We start from the raw sequence: 14,236 nt of genomic DNA, 5'->3' as shown, positions 1-14,236 counted from the left end.
AGCCTTTGCCGGCAACTTGCTCGGGTTGAGTGAAGGAGTTTGCGGCCATCTCGGGAGATCAATTCAAGCATCCTCTGCCTCGGCCATGTGGACCAGCCTTCCTGAGAGGGAGATGCAGCCATTTACACCTGTGCTGCTGGCTCCAGCGCTGGTGCTAGCCGGGCCCTGCTGATGCCCTGTGATAAAGCCACCCGGCCGGTGGACCCTCAGACAGGGCCAAATCTGCGCTTGCCTTGGGTGCTCTGGCAGGAGGTTGTGAGAAAGGACAGCTCAGGGGCAATCATTAACACAGGTCGCACTGCAAACACCAGTCTTCAGACCATTTGAGTCAGTGAAGCGTACTTCCCATGGGAACTCTTAGTCCTGGCTAACTTGAGGCAGGACCAATTAGAGCAGGCAATAAATACACTTAGCATGCTTAGGAAAATACATCTAAAGCTGTTTATACACATTCCTTTGGACCAGTCAGCAACAAAAATGTCCTTACAGCTGTTCCCTCCTTCCCTTCTTCCCTCTCTCTCTGCTCTGCTTCAAAAATAAAACTTGCTGGCCTCACCAACCCTTGCTGGGTTTACTCCTATCCACTCCCAAGCCCATCAGGTCTCATGTCCCACCAGCCCCTTGACTTGTGAGCTTCCTGCAGAATCCACCCACTGTGTTTCTTCTGGCTCCCCCTGAGGCTTCAGTAAGGAAATAGGAGCCAAGAGGAAAAAGGCTTGCACGTTTCCTTGTGGTGGGGGAGCTGATACCTCATACCAAGTCACCTCCATCACCTCCTTCGTCATCAGGTTGGGCCTTTGCATAGATAGTGCACTTAATCGGTACTAATGGCACATTGACATCCATTGCCAATGCAGTAACAGCCGTGGGGGACCGCTATCTAACAAGGATGATCTCAGGTGATGGGGCCGTGGCCACAGGGACAGTTTGCAGGGAACAGAGAACCCAGATCTCATGTCCCAGACCACTGCCCTACCCACAGGGCTGTTCCTTTTCCTCACTGATACCATGCTTGATTCAATCTGCATGTCGCGTGATCAGTCACATCAGCTACATGGCACTTTTCCCATTTTCCAGGTGGGTGACTGAGCCTTTTATAAGAGGATTCCAACTGAATGGCGTGGTTATGCAGCATTAATAGGGTTTGATCCTAAAGCAAAATCTTCTCACTAAGTTCCACGGTGGACCAAAACTTTGTTTCACCAAAAAAGTGCGGGTCTGTAATTTGGACCAGAAGGATTTTCTCTTCAAAGCCAGGATAAAACCTGAATATGACTAAATTCTCTGTGGAAGAAAAAAAAATATTTTCTTTTCAAATCTAGTCAAGACTGGTTGAACTTATTTACTTTACAATTTATATTACCTAATGCTCCACATTTTTAGAAGTTATTTTAGGATTAAAAAATTAGCACTTTTCATCCTAAAAATGTTTTAAGACATTTTGCAGAACTGCATTCTCCAAAGGAAAAACCACTCTTCCCATGTTTCCCCCACCAGCTCTTTGGCAGTTTTGTACATGGCACAAGAGAGGTGTTGGAGGGAAGCACCAACCGCCCCAGGGTTCACACTAACCAAAACCAACTCATGTGTCCCCTTCCCAGTGCCAGTCACAGGGAAATGGACGCATGAGACTGGAAGAGGACGTAGGAATGTGAAGACCTGCTGGTCAGCTCTACTACTGGCATATTCGGTTGTCATTATCTGGCTTATGGCCCTGTGGCTCTTCTCCTTGTTGGTGCGGTGTGATGGCTGGGGGTCTGCAGCATCATGCCCTCTCCAGCACGCCAGTCTGCAGCTCGCCCTCCGTCTCCCTCTACCTGTGCTGCCGTGTGATGAATCCTGAAGTTACCAGCCAGGAAACAGAGAAGAGGGTGATCAGGCACAGAGAGACATGATGAGATGTGCCTCTCTCCCTGCCCTCTTACTGCTTCAGCTGGTACTCCACATCCCCCTGCTTCCCCTTGCAAAAGCAGCTTGTATGGGGCTATGATAGAGCAAGTATGGAGCAGGAGAGGCACCTACCCTCTTCCTCTCCTACCGGCTTTATAATGACCAGTCTCTTGGAGTCAAGCTACTTCAGAGGTACTGGAGGCCAGAAGACAGCTGATGGGCATGTCTTCTAGGGACAAGGAGCCCTATGGCCAACAGGCTACACAGCACATACAGCCAGGGAGCAGCAGGTATTTTGTTCCTGGAGGCTTGCACCTCCAGAGCAGGGCAGGCAAGAGAGAGAGATGCGTTGTACTGGCAAGGGTCTTTGGTTTCCAAAGCTTTCTCCTACCACTGCAGCTGCTCCCAGAGCGGACGCATTGTTAAAGGACTGGCTGATATTTGCCAACCAAGCTGGAGACAAGCTCAGAGGAAGCCACTAGGTGCTAAAGCCACAGGTCCAAGTTTCTGAAAAGAGCCCTCTGCCAAGCTCAAGGAGGCTGAGCCAGAGCATCTGGCTAAAACACACACACACACACGCACACACACAAAGGCAATTCTCAGAACTGGGCTAGGACAATATTTGCTCAGAATATTTTAAAGCTTAATTCCAGTGATCCCAGTGGCTTTGTGAGCACGTCTCACTAATGGAGCAGTTCCAGGCTTTATCTGATCAACCCTCTCCACCTTCCCTCACGCTTGTACAGCAGAGCAGAGCCTAATGAGCTGGATGTGATGCAATACCTCACTTTCTGGTCCATAAAGTAGGAAGTCCATGGCCTGGATAAAATCAAAGACATGCTCCTGTGTACATGTTTATGACTGGAAGGGTATTGGGACAAGGGTTTGGTGGGAGGGGAAGGCAGGACCAGATGTGCTTGGATGAGCAAGAAAGGATAATTTTGTGGTCAAAATGCAAGACTAGACACCTGTGTTAACTACTTGACTTTGTCACAGATTTCTGTACATCTCAATAGCAAGTGAAGTGAAACGCCCTGTCTGGGTCTGAAGTGGCTAGGATGGTTCCCTCTCCGTTCAGACGTGGTCTCTCAAACACAAAGGTGAAGACTGGTTATGGCTTACATGACCACAGCTAGTCCACACTGGAAGAAGGAAATGGCAACTAGATCAAGGTCTCTGCTGAGAAGAATTGAAGCCACGCAATTCCACCTGTCTTCCAAATAAATAACACCCTTTCTGAAACAATGCTTGAAGGTCATCCAGATGGTAAGACAGACAGGAGACTCTGTCAAGAAAAGAGATCATTTTGTATGTGTCAAGTCAACCAGCAATATAGGACAACTATGGGTCCTAAGGGGATGGCAAGAGGTAACCAACACTGTCCAGAAAAGGAGATGGCAATGTATGCCACAGCAAGCCTTACAGTCATTCTGCAGGAGCACCTTTGTGATAGGAAAGACATTCAGTCACTAGTGAATGTAAGCAAAGAGCAATCTTGCTGGAAAGGTGGGCATTTAGTGAAATCCATGTATTCACAGTGTTTAGTGCCTTTCCTTGAAATTTTTCAATTATTTTTCTTTTATTGAAAATCTGAAAAGCCTCAAAGTGAAAGATCTTCAAGAGCTGAAAACATATCCTTCATTTTCCAATGGAACCTGTAAATTTCCATGGAATAAGTCAATGAAAACAAACATTTTGTCACTCACATCAACATTTTCCAGGGAGGAGGGAGAGAAGGGGAAACATTATTTTTGACAAGGTCTACTGATTGGCAGAGCTCTTTAATAAATAGATCAGGCCAGAGTGCAGGACTCCAGTCCACATGGCAGAACTGCTGGTCCTTGAAAGGCTGATAGAGATCTTGTTGGCTGAGTTTCCCCCTGTGGTTGACAGAGCATTAGCTAAAGACAGGATACAGGCAACCAGTCCTGCTGAGAATGACTGGATGCCAAACCAATGGCTGGCAGGATCTCTAAAGGCTTAATGACAGAACGCAAATGCTCACATAGAGATCTGACCAGCAGAGAATTTGCTAGCTGGGGAACTGCAGGCTAGCCACATACCGTAACACTAGTTTGCTCTCAAGGAGTGAGAAAAAAATAAATAATAAAAAAAAAAAAAAAAAAGAGAAGTTCTGCTCTGCAAATATTTCCAAGGTGGCTATAACCTTCCTCCAAAGAGGCAAATTCAACATTAAACATCAGGAGAATAAATCAGCTGCAGGGACTGGCAAAAGGCTGAGAGTCTAAATTACAGCAAGGTCAAGAGGAAGCAGGGGGCTGCTCAGAGGGAGCCAGAGTGAGAAATTCAGCACATCTGGTAGGTACAAAGCAATGCCCTTCGGGCAAACTCAGCCCCCAGCCCACCCCTACGCAGCGCCTAGAGCTCAGCAGAGGGAACAACACACGCAGAGACCGCTGCGGGGAGGTCCTGTCTGAGGGAAATCTGACTGCAAGAGTGGAGGGGGGAAAACAACAACCAAAAACAAAAAAAAAAAAGAGCAGGTGAATAAATGAGAAGCAGCAGCATTGACGGTGCAGCTCATGCGGCTGCCTGAGCTGCCGGGAGCTGCTGCCTGCGCTGGCTCCGGGGATGCTGTCCTGCTCTGGGGATGCTGTCCTGCTCCAGCGCATGAGCTGGTCACAGCACCTTTCCTTGGCACGGCTGCGCATCCCCTGGCACGGCTAGCTCTGCCACGGACCTCGCGTGAGAACACCGGGGCAGTCATGCGCAGCCTCGTTGTACGGCGCAATGTGCTTCGACAGCCCTCTGCTTCCCAGGGCTCCCAGGGACCTAAAAATCAATGTGGAACATCCTTAAAGCTCCCTAAATGTCTGAGTGGAGCAGGCAGGCCTAAGCATTGGCTCAGAGGAGGAGGGAGTCCAAGCAGATCTCTGGGGAAGAAAATAAAAGAGTAGCATGCAGTCGATTTTCCTGTTGATTTGGAGACACTTGCCAATCAAGTGTCCTTTGGATGTGTAATGGGCAGACTGCAGCCAAAAAAACATATTTACAAGAAAACATCCATAAAAAGAATATAGGCCCTGAATATACATGCAGAGACATAGCATGTAAAGCAAGCAGAAAACCAGGGCAAGGAGCAGGAAAAGTAAGAATAGAAAAGGTTTTGTTGGAGACAAAAGTGGGTCAGGAACTGATGGTGTTTTGGGGGGGGAAGTATGGAGGCACAATTCGCTGGCATTGCAACGCCGAGCCTACCTGGGCTGCGGGGCCACCAGAAGTTCTGCTCCAGACGGTCAGGCTCCCCTGGAAGCATCACTGCTGTCTGCACGCTTCTTGGGAAGCTCTGCTCTGCTCTGCTCTGCTCAGCTGGGCTCTGCTCTGCTCTGCCGGGGTTCAGTCAGGCACCCTCACAGGAAGGCTTCCCAGCACCACGGCACTTTGATTTGATCTTCAGTTTGGATGGTCCCAGACCAATCCCGTGACCTCCATCTGGGTTTAGACTTGAGTTTATCATGACATAAAAAAAAAGATAAATTCAAACATTGATCCCAAAGATGGGGAAATGTTATCAACACTTAGAAGTACTCCATTAACATTTGAATAATTCACAGTATAAGTTCCTTTTAACACTGCATTTATCATTTCTTGCTTGCATTATTTTTGCTGTTATTTATCACTTAGTACTATATCTAAAGAGACTGCCATTTGCAATTTAATGCTAAAGAATGCAGGAAGGGAAATATGCTTCAAGGGGGACATGGATGTGACAGAAAAAAAGAGAACAATAATATATATTCAAGCTGGATTGAATCTGGACTTCTGCTTAATACAGGAGCTTGTACCTGACCGCGGCAAGGAAGGTGCAGGAAACATTGCAGATGGCAGCTCCAGTGTGACCTACCTCTGGGGAAAGCCTTTTCATAGGTCCCAAGAGAGCTGTTTTATGTTTTGTGTCCCTCCCACTGCTCCCAAATGCAGGTGTTGGTACAGTGACAAGCCGCTGTCACCCATGAGGGTGTCGCCCAGCACGGATCAACACCAGGAATGGATGCTTTCTCCCCAGCTCTTCAGCCCAGGTTTGAACTAGTTATTCTCACTGGCATGAGAATAATAGGTATATTTAAATATACAGAAACATATAGGGATAGCTATATATTATTTAAATATGAATATATATATATATATATATAACCTTTTTGTTCAGCTGTAGCTCACACTGCCGACCCCCGCTTAGCCCATTCTGCAGTGACCTACTGAAACAGCGACTCAGGTGATGGCTTCGCTCAAGGGTCTGGAGGAAGAGAGGAGCTGCCGCCAGCCCCCCCCCCCCCCCAGAGCCCCTCCGCACAGAGGGGGGAGCAAGGAGGGAGGCTGAGGCGCTCAGCGCTGCCAAGATGAAGCCAGTCGGGGTCAGAGTCCAGCTCAAAAAGCTTATAAAGAAGCATTTATAAGTTCTCCAGAGTAGATTTAAAGCTGGCTGTGGATGCAGTGACTAAGGCTGCGATCCTCAAAGGTATTTAGGCATTTGATTCTCCAGTCTAGCCAAACCTTTGAGGATCTGGGCTCCAGTGCAAGGGCTGTCTACCTAGACAAGCATGAATAATAGTTTGGGCAAAAGCACCGGCCACGTGGCACTCAGGCCGACCCCCACCAATGGACATGGTCCTAACTAATGGCTTTGATGCTCCAGGCAGGTGGGTCCTAAATCCCCAACACCTCTCTGCATGGGTTTCCTACAAGTCCTGACGTTTGCTCATCTCTGCCTTTGCCAGCCTGGCCGTCCCCCCGACCTTATGTTCCTGTGGCAAGGCGGAGGCTTTGCAGCACTAAAAAGGCAAGGAGCCTTTCTGGGAAGATGGAAAGATACGGGGAAATGTGGAGACTCAGAAAAGACCAGCTCGGTTAAGGGACTCGACCAAGAGCTGCTTTAAGGCAGGATGGTAGGTGCATCTTGGGGATGGGAAGAGCCATTCAAGTACGAAGGCGATGGAAACATTTTAATTAGAAGTGGCTACCACCTCATCTAGTCAAATATACCATTTGGCTAAAGTTGACGCAACCCTGTGGAATATTTCAGCTTCAACCAGTTTTATCAGGAAGCTTTTCTTGGGGAAAAGGAGAGAGACTGACTGATGCTGTTTAGTTGGTGTTTAGGACATTGGCCACGCTTCAAATCCCTGTTCTGCCTGATTCAGAATGATCTCAAAAACCTCTGCGAGCAGAAAAAAATGAGGCTGGGAGGTGATGGTTTAAAAACGCTACATTGGAATGTTTAAAATATGTCAAAACCTTTTCTTTCTTTCTTTTTCTTCTGGATTGTTTTTTTTTTTTCCCTAAATGGGAAATTCATCAAACCTGACACTTCCCATGAAGAGTTCTGGCTCCGACAAATCGGTATATTTGGACACCCCCGACATCCCCCCCTCCACCACCATTTCAGCCAAATATTCTTGGCTGGTTCTAATTATACAGCCATATATTTTTATACACATATACACCCAGTGTGTACACGTGAAGGCTCAGTAATCACGGCTCGGACACGGAGGGAAGTGTTGATAAGACCTTAGCTGCTCCACAACACACAAAAAAGTCTGAGAACAGGTTTTTTCCCTCCTCTCTTCACCTCACCCTCCCAGGAAAAGCCCAGCACCAGGAGCTGGGGACTCTGCAGATGGCAGCCACATGCACTGGCTGGCCAAGCCCCTGTCTCAACATTTCTGCACTTCTCTAGTGCCCTCCTCAGGTTTTGCAGAAGTTCACCTTCCTCCAGACGAGAGGCCGCATCTGGCCCTGCTGTCCCCCTGCCAGGCACCCAGCACCCTTGCAGGAAGGTGTGAATTGGTCCTTTCCACATCCAGCAAGAGGTCAGGGAACCTGGGAAGGTGATGTCCTCAACGACGAAACTCATTGTCAAGAGCTTCAGGCCTTCAGGGTGTGTGCATGATGCTGGAAAAGGGTTCCTGCCTTGAGTCCTGGCATCGCCAGTGGGAGCCGATGGCACCCAGCGCCAGCATCTCTTGGGATGAACCCACGTGTTGAGGGCTGCCTGACAAGGCTGGCAGGAGGCATTACCTGAGCCCAAAGCTGCTGCTGAGGTTTCAGTGGGGCTTCCTACACCACACGTGCTGAGACAGAGCCTCTTGAGGAAGGAGAGTAGGGGAAAGGGTTTTCTCTGCAGATGATGAAATGGTTAAAGTCGAGAGCAAACAGGCCACCCAGCTCTCCCTTTAACCCTCCCGCATCAGGAGAGACCTGAGGGCCAGCCAAATCTACCAGTTCTAGGAAATTATTTTTAAAAAAACAGACACACACACATTGCGGGGGGGAAGACCAATCTATTTTCACAAGAATCTGTCCTTGATTAGAGCAGAAACATGGCAGTGGGGAAAGAACCGATTATTCAGCAGTGAGTTCAGAAGAACAAATTAAAAAAAAAAAAAAAGAGGCATATTTGTTCAGGGTGTGATAGAGAGACTTCCAAAGCGCATGGAGACAATTGGAAATTATGCCTATTGAAGCAGAGGCATTTGCTGCTCAGGGTGAGGAATCAAAAGGCAAGTCCCGGAGAGGCAGGAGGGTGGGGTGGCCACCCCCGGGTGGCCAGTGACAGACAGGCTCGAATGTGTGACCTCTCATAAAATCCTTCCAGAGGGCTTTCACATATTGTGTGGAGCATAAGCTGATTTCCACACAGGGAGTCTTCCAATGAAGATGTCCTTCAGGAGGCGAGGGGAGGAGGCAGCGTAATGAAACCAGCCTGTTTGCCAAGCAGACGCTTCCCCCCACCGAAGGTGGCATGGATGTATAACGGGAAATGTGAAGGGATGGGAAAAAAAGCTGTTGACTGCAATGCCATATAATAAAAAAAAGGACTTCATATGCATTAAATTCAAACTACCCAAACACCAGAGACTTGTGGGAAGGTCAAGGACCCTCACACTCCTGTTTCTTATTGCAGACCAGACCTAGGCAGCCTCTCCTGGCTGGTTCACTAGAGTGCCTCTGGTTAAGAAGCAGTTATCATCTGCCTCAGAGTGACCTGGCCAGAGTTTGAACCAGTCTGAAGAGATATTTATTAACCCTCGCAGTCAGAGATCAATAAATAGCTTCCTCTAGAGCGGGCAAACTGCCTGGAATACAAAAACATGAAACGACCCCACCACCAATCTGCTCTCCCCCTGTCCAATAAAAGGATGCTCTAATTCCCCAACAGACAGCAATTTCTAATTTCTATAGCGTTTCGAAGCCAACTGTAATATTCACATCTAATTACAGGACCCTGGATTGCTGCCACATAGAGTATGGTTGTTAACAACATGATTTCTACACTTCTCTGGGGTCATTTGGAAACTCTGTACTTACACCCTCCCCACCTTCTCTGCTGAGTGTATGCTGGTCACTCAGTCTTACCACGTTGTAAAGGGCAAGGTACATCAATGAGATTTATATGCGGGACAAGAAAGGGCAGATGATGTTCTTCAGGAACAAAGACACACTGCGTTTCATCTCTCCAATCACCTACTCTGCTAGGGTAGAAATAAGGTTAAAAGTGGGGTGAAATAAATGATTAAAAACTGCAGTTTGAGATTTTTTTTTTTTTTTAATTGAAACTTCAGTGGAAGAAACGGTGAAGGTTTACTCAAAAAAAATTTTTTTTTTTTTGACAAAAGTCAAAAACAAAGGGCTGGCATGCTTGGTCTAGAAAGTAAACTGTGGATAAGTGAAAGGTAGAGAAAAGAAAAATGCTTGAACAAATAAGGTGCCACAGGATCTTTTCCATTAGGCTTAGTGAGCAGTTTATATGAATTCACATTGCATTTTGAGATTTCCTAGCCATGCCTTTAAACAAAAAAGTGAAGCTCCTGACTCCAGAACACCCTGAGCTGCAAACCTCTATGGCTGGAGTCTCCACTGGAGACCTGCTTGTCCTCTGCTTCGAAGCTCCCCCGTGCATTTGCTGTTGGCCACGGGTGATTGCTCGGTGTGGACCTTCACACCAAGTCATCCCTAACTTCTTATTTCCCAATCCTTTCCTACATGTCATTATTCTTACTCACTGACTCCAATCTCACATAATTCTGTTTACAAATCTTCCTGGCTGACTGTAAGCTCCTTAACACATCTCCCTCTCCACAATACAATATACTCTATTTTGGAGAAGTTTAAGAGCTCACGCAGGTGGAAACCGTCAGGAATCCTGTTACTCTTCAGAGGTGTGTGACAACATAAGAAAACCCTCCCTGGTAAATCAGATCACAGCTTCTGACAGTCAGTGTTTTAAGATGTATTCAAGCCATAGCTAGAGCTTGGTAGGGAAGACTTTCCCTTTCTCCTAAAAGTTTTTGAAATTTCAACTGATGTTCCACTCCATATCAGAAAGAAAGCTGGGAGGAAATCTCGAATATGTTCACAGACCTTCAGGTGAAAACCAAAACCAAATCAAAACAAAGGAAAAATTGGTACAGATAAAAATAATTTTTAAATAGTCGATTTGGACCTTTCCCTCTTTGTTGAATCTCTTTTCTAGTAAAAATTAAGTTAAATTTTAAAATGAAATATTATTTCAATGTAAAAAAAAACAAACACAAAACCAACCTGCTAATCACTTGGAAAAAAAAAAAAAAGGAAAATGGTTTTAGAAGACTTGCAACCTTTTTGTAAGCTGGAAAACCTGCTTAAACTATCCCCTTTCCCACAAACAATTTCAGTTTGAATATATTTGCCTTCTGTGGCAGAAAAAAACATGCAAAATAAATTTTCCAAGCAGCTCTAGCAATGACTTCATGTCTTTGCAACACTTTTCCAGGTGAGAGATACACCACATTAAAATTCTGACCTTGCCCAACTCCTGAAACCTCTTGGATCTGAGGGTCTCAGTCACCACAAAGAAACTGCGGGACCCAAGAGTGTTGATGGGGAAAGAGAGAGGCCCTGACCTGAACCTGTGCCAGAAGGGAGGCTTACCCCTTCTTTCCTGAAGCTGGCTGGTCCTGCTGCAGAACATGGCCATCAACAAGGGGATGCAGCACAGAGCCAGGAGCCAAAAGTGGCCAGTTGACCGTGAGCAAACATCAAATTCAGCAGGGGCTGAGAGGATGACAGGGGATCCAGGAGATGTGGTGCTTGCCCTCACATTGGCTGTGGTGTACTTTTCCAGTGGATAAATAATGCTGCTTTCTAGCAATTTCCACCAGCTTTCCAGCAGTTTTTTAATCCATGTTCAGTTTTCAATAGGACATCTGACACTTCGTAAATTCTAAAGTTTGATCCATTCAGGGCATAAGGGTTGAGGAGAAGAAAATGGTCGGCAGATAGCGTGCAAACCAGCTGCAGTGTTGATGTAAGGAGGAGGTTGCCAAATAGCTGCTCAGGGATGGGACAGTGCTGTAGCAGTCATTTCTCCTTCAGAAGAGCTGGAAAACGGAGGGAGAACATATCCAAACTTGCACTTGATGGCTTCCAGGATTCATTGGCCCTGACATCTTTTGCCAGAAATAGAGGGAGACATTCTGGAAACCACATCCCCGTTAAAAGGCTACTGCTGTACTACCTCGGCTCCGCTGTGTGCCTCTCCTCCTTTCCACTGCCCCCTCCTCTGCCAAAGACCTATACCCACCTCCTGGCCATTGTTGATGAGGTATCCGCATGCCTTCTCCAGCGCAACCAAAAGTGGCTGGGATCAGGCCAACAATTACCAGAAGAAATTTTGAGGCCAGTTTTACATGGAAGATCAGATTCTGTTACTCTAGCAGCTTCTTTTGGCCATTAAAAATAATCAGGATTTCAGGATCTGACATTTCACTTGCACAACTCTTATTTATGCTAGTGGGACTTGTAGTCCTATGATGAATGCACAACATAGACCTAGTAAAGACTTTTAGAGTGGGTGCTAGAGTGCTCAATCAACTGCCGATCCCGCTGGAGGCAGAATTGCGTGGAAGAGAAAGTGTTTAAAAGACACATTTGGCAAAACCGCCGAATTTGGTGGGGTCATTTTGCATGTTGCCTACTCACTGGAGACCACAATGAAAAACAGAAAAGCTCCCAAAACCTCATAAGAACATAAACGCCATATTACATAAGACCAAATGTCCAAGCAGTGCAGTATTTTGGGTCTGACAGTAGCCGGTAGCGGGTCTGTAGGGAAGGGTGTAAAGAACATGGACAGATATTTGGTTTCTAGGAAACAGCAGTATAGAGACCAAGCAGAAATGGGAGTCCGTGTCCCTTCGAGATATCAGAACATGTTAGGGAACCTCCTCCTACCCTGAAAAAACAAAAAAATCTCACCCACGGAAATGTGCCCAGTGGCAGTGAAGAAACCGTTATAAATGACTTGGAGCCTGACTCCAGCTAACCACGGGGCAAGACATTTCATGTAGCCTGTGCCTCAGTTCCCACCATGAGATAGAGATGTTGCATCACCATGGGACGGAGACAATAAAACCATGTCATGACTGAAAAGTCCTGAGGTGCAAGGGATGAGGACCAGATGGCACAACTCTGGATGGGTAGGCTGTACGGGTGTCCCCTTTCAGTCACTTTTCCTTCAGCATCTGGATTTTAGTCCCAGTGATGTGGAAGCATTGCAAGGATATTGTTCATTACACAAATAACTTGCGATTGCCATCCATTGTACATTATTTCCTCTCCCTTGCTATTTCTTCTTTTTAAGAAAGATAAAAACCACTGCCCTTGTCCAGGCAAGAGAATGACACAAGATTTTCAGCATCCAGTCAAAATGAGCGAATCGTGTTTGCACTCAAGCTGTTATTAATCCAGGGCTGAAACTCTTCCGGAGGAATGATTTGACCGAGAGCTGCCCAGTGGGTAAATTTAGGAAGTTCCTCAAAGCACCTGAGCACATAAAGGGAAAAGACATCTAATAAATGGCTCCCCATGAACATTTCACTCAGCTATAATACCAAATGTGATTAAGTAACACAAGAGCCTAAGCTCTCCCTACCCAGCTCACTGCTTAGTGGGTAACAAGAATTAGGTGCGCTGCAGGTGAGAAAAGAGGATTTTTCATTCTCCCAGCCCTGACTCAGTAAAAACAGGGAATAGGGCTTATACCAGCATATTACACTTAAGCATAATACCCAGGGCATATGGAATGAGCACCAAACCCTGCCCAAATTGCTTCCAAGCTGAATAAGTAAGAGAGGCAAAGGGAGCAGCATTGCCAAGTGAGGAGCTGAGGCACTCACAGGGGTTCAGTGCTTTGAGCAAACTCCAAGGGATATTTGGGAGTCCTGCACCCAGTTCCTTACCATCACGATGGGAACAGTGACCACAAGTGCCCTGCCAGCTGTCTGGTCCCCTGCAGCCATCTACCAAGAACATCTCTGTGGGTGCTGCTGGGTCTACAGACCCCTGCTAGCCCTTTCTCTCTGTGGGAAACCATCGTGACTAAATAAATATATTGATTTGCTCTTGGTGGGGGAAGTTGACCTGTAAACACCTTGCTGATAGATGGGGAGGGATCACAAGGCCTAAAGAGCCAAACTGTTCTCTAAACCATGACCAGTTTGCATCATTGCTAAATCATTTCTCACAAAAGTAAAAGGGGCATTGGTTAAATTCATCCATGCATTAGAGGAATCTCAGCTCTGCCACAGATAAAACAAAGCATCGCTTTCTGGTTTTAGGTGGACTGTTCTAAGCACTCCTAAACTGGCATGCCTCAGCATCCCAAAATGCATCCTCTCTCCTGAGCATGCCAAGGTTAGCAAGCCAACTTTGTGGTGACTGTGCAAGGGAGGAGCAGAGCCCCTGAAAACAACCAGACAATAGTTTCTCTGTCTGAAACTACTGCACTTGGGATCTGAACTTGTGCCTTTGTTGAAGATGCTGTGGAAAATCTCAGTGTATTTGGCTCAATACAGATGAATTAGAAAAAGTCTGAATAGGTATAAGTATAGATAAGGTCAGGCAGTCTAGTGAGGTCTTCCTGGCTTTAAAGGAGGTACAAAGAAACTTAAGAGAACATACTGCTTCCTGTTCCATCTCTCTTGATGGGATATGCTCAGACAGCACCAATATTAGTCTGTACTGGATGCTTTCTTGTGCCTTGTTTCTTGAATTTTCCTTGAGACTCAGTCTGTATGAGCACATATAGCAGCAATTCTGGAACAGGGCAGAGTTAAGGTTATTTTGACAGTGTAGTATAAACCTTTATATTTCCTACTTTTCAGAAGTTTAAATTTGCATTAATTTTTCATATCCTGCTGAGAATTAATCCTCTATGCATTCTGGAACAATATGAGACACCATCAGGCAATGTTAACTTTGTGCTGGAGTTTTTGGCACAAGATGCTGTATTCTCTAATCTATTTGCAAATCAAAAGCCAATGCTTTGCACACTTCAGTGAAAAGCCAG

General features: G+C 46.3%; 1 long non-coding RNA gene across 4 annotated transcripts in view; it reads right to left on the bottom strand.

Moving 5' to 3' along the window:
- The window catches only part of LOC142602083 (uncharacterized), a 68,256-nt gene that overhangs the window by 7,232 nt on the left and 46,788 nt on the right, over window positions 1–14,236 (bottom strand). Inside the window, exon 1 of one of the 4 annotated variants that reach the window (XR_012835755.1) lies at window positions 5,110–5,211. The exons of the other annotated variants lie outside the window; for them this stretch is intronic. This is a non-coding gene — a long non-coding RNA (uncharacterized LOC142602083). Of the gene's footprint in view, window positions 1–5,109; window positions 5,212–14,236 lie in introns of those variants that run through there. 4 annotated transcript variants of the gene reach the window in all.

The sequence above is a fragment of the Balearica regulorum genome, chromosome 5, assembly GCF_011004875.1.
Source record: "Balearica regulorum gibbericeps isolate bBalReg1 chromosome 5, bBalReg1.pri, whole genome shotgun sequence".
Taxonomy (NCBI): domain Eukaryota; kingdom Metazoa; phylum Chordata; class Aves; order Gruiformes; family Gruidae; genus Balearica; species Balearica regulorum.
The sequence above is the reverse complement of the archived record's forward strand: the minus strand, read 5'-3'. Positions and strand labels throughout refer to the sequence as shown.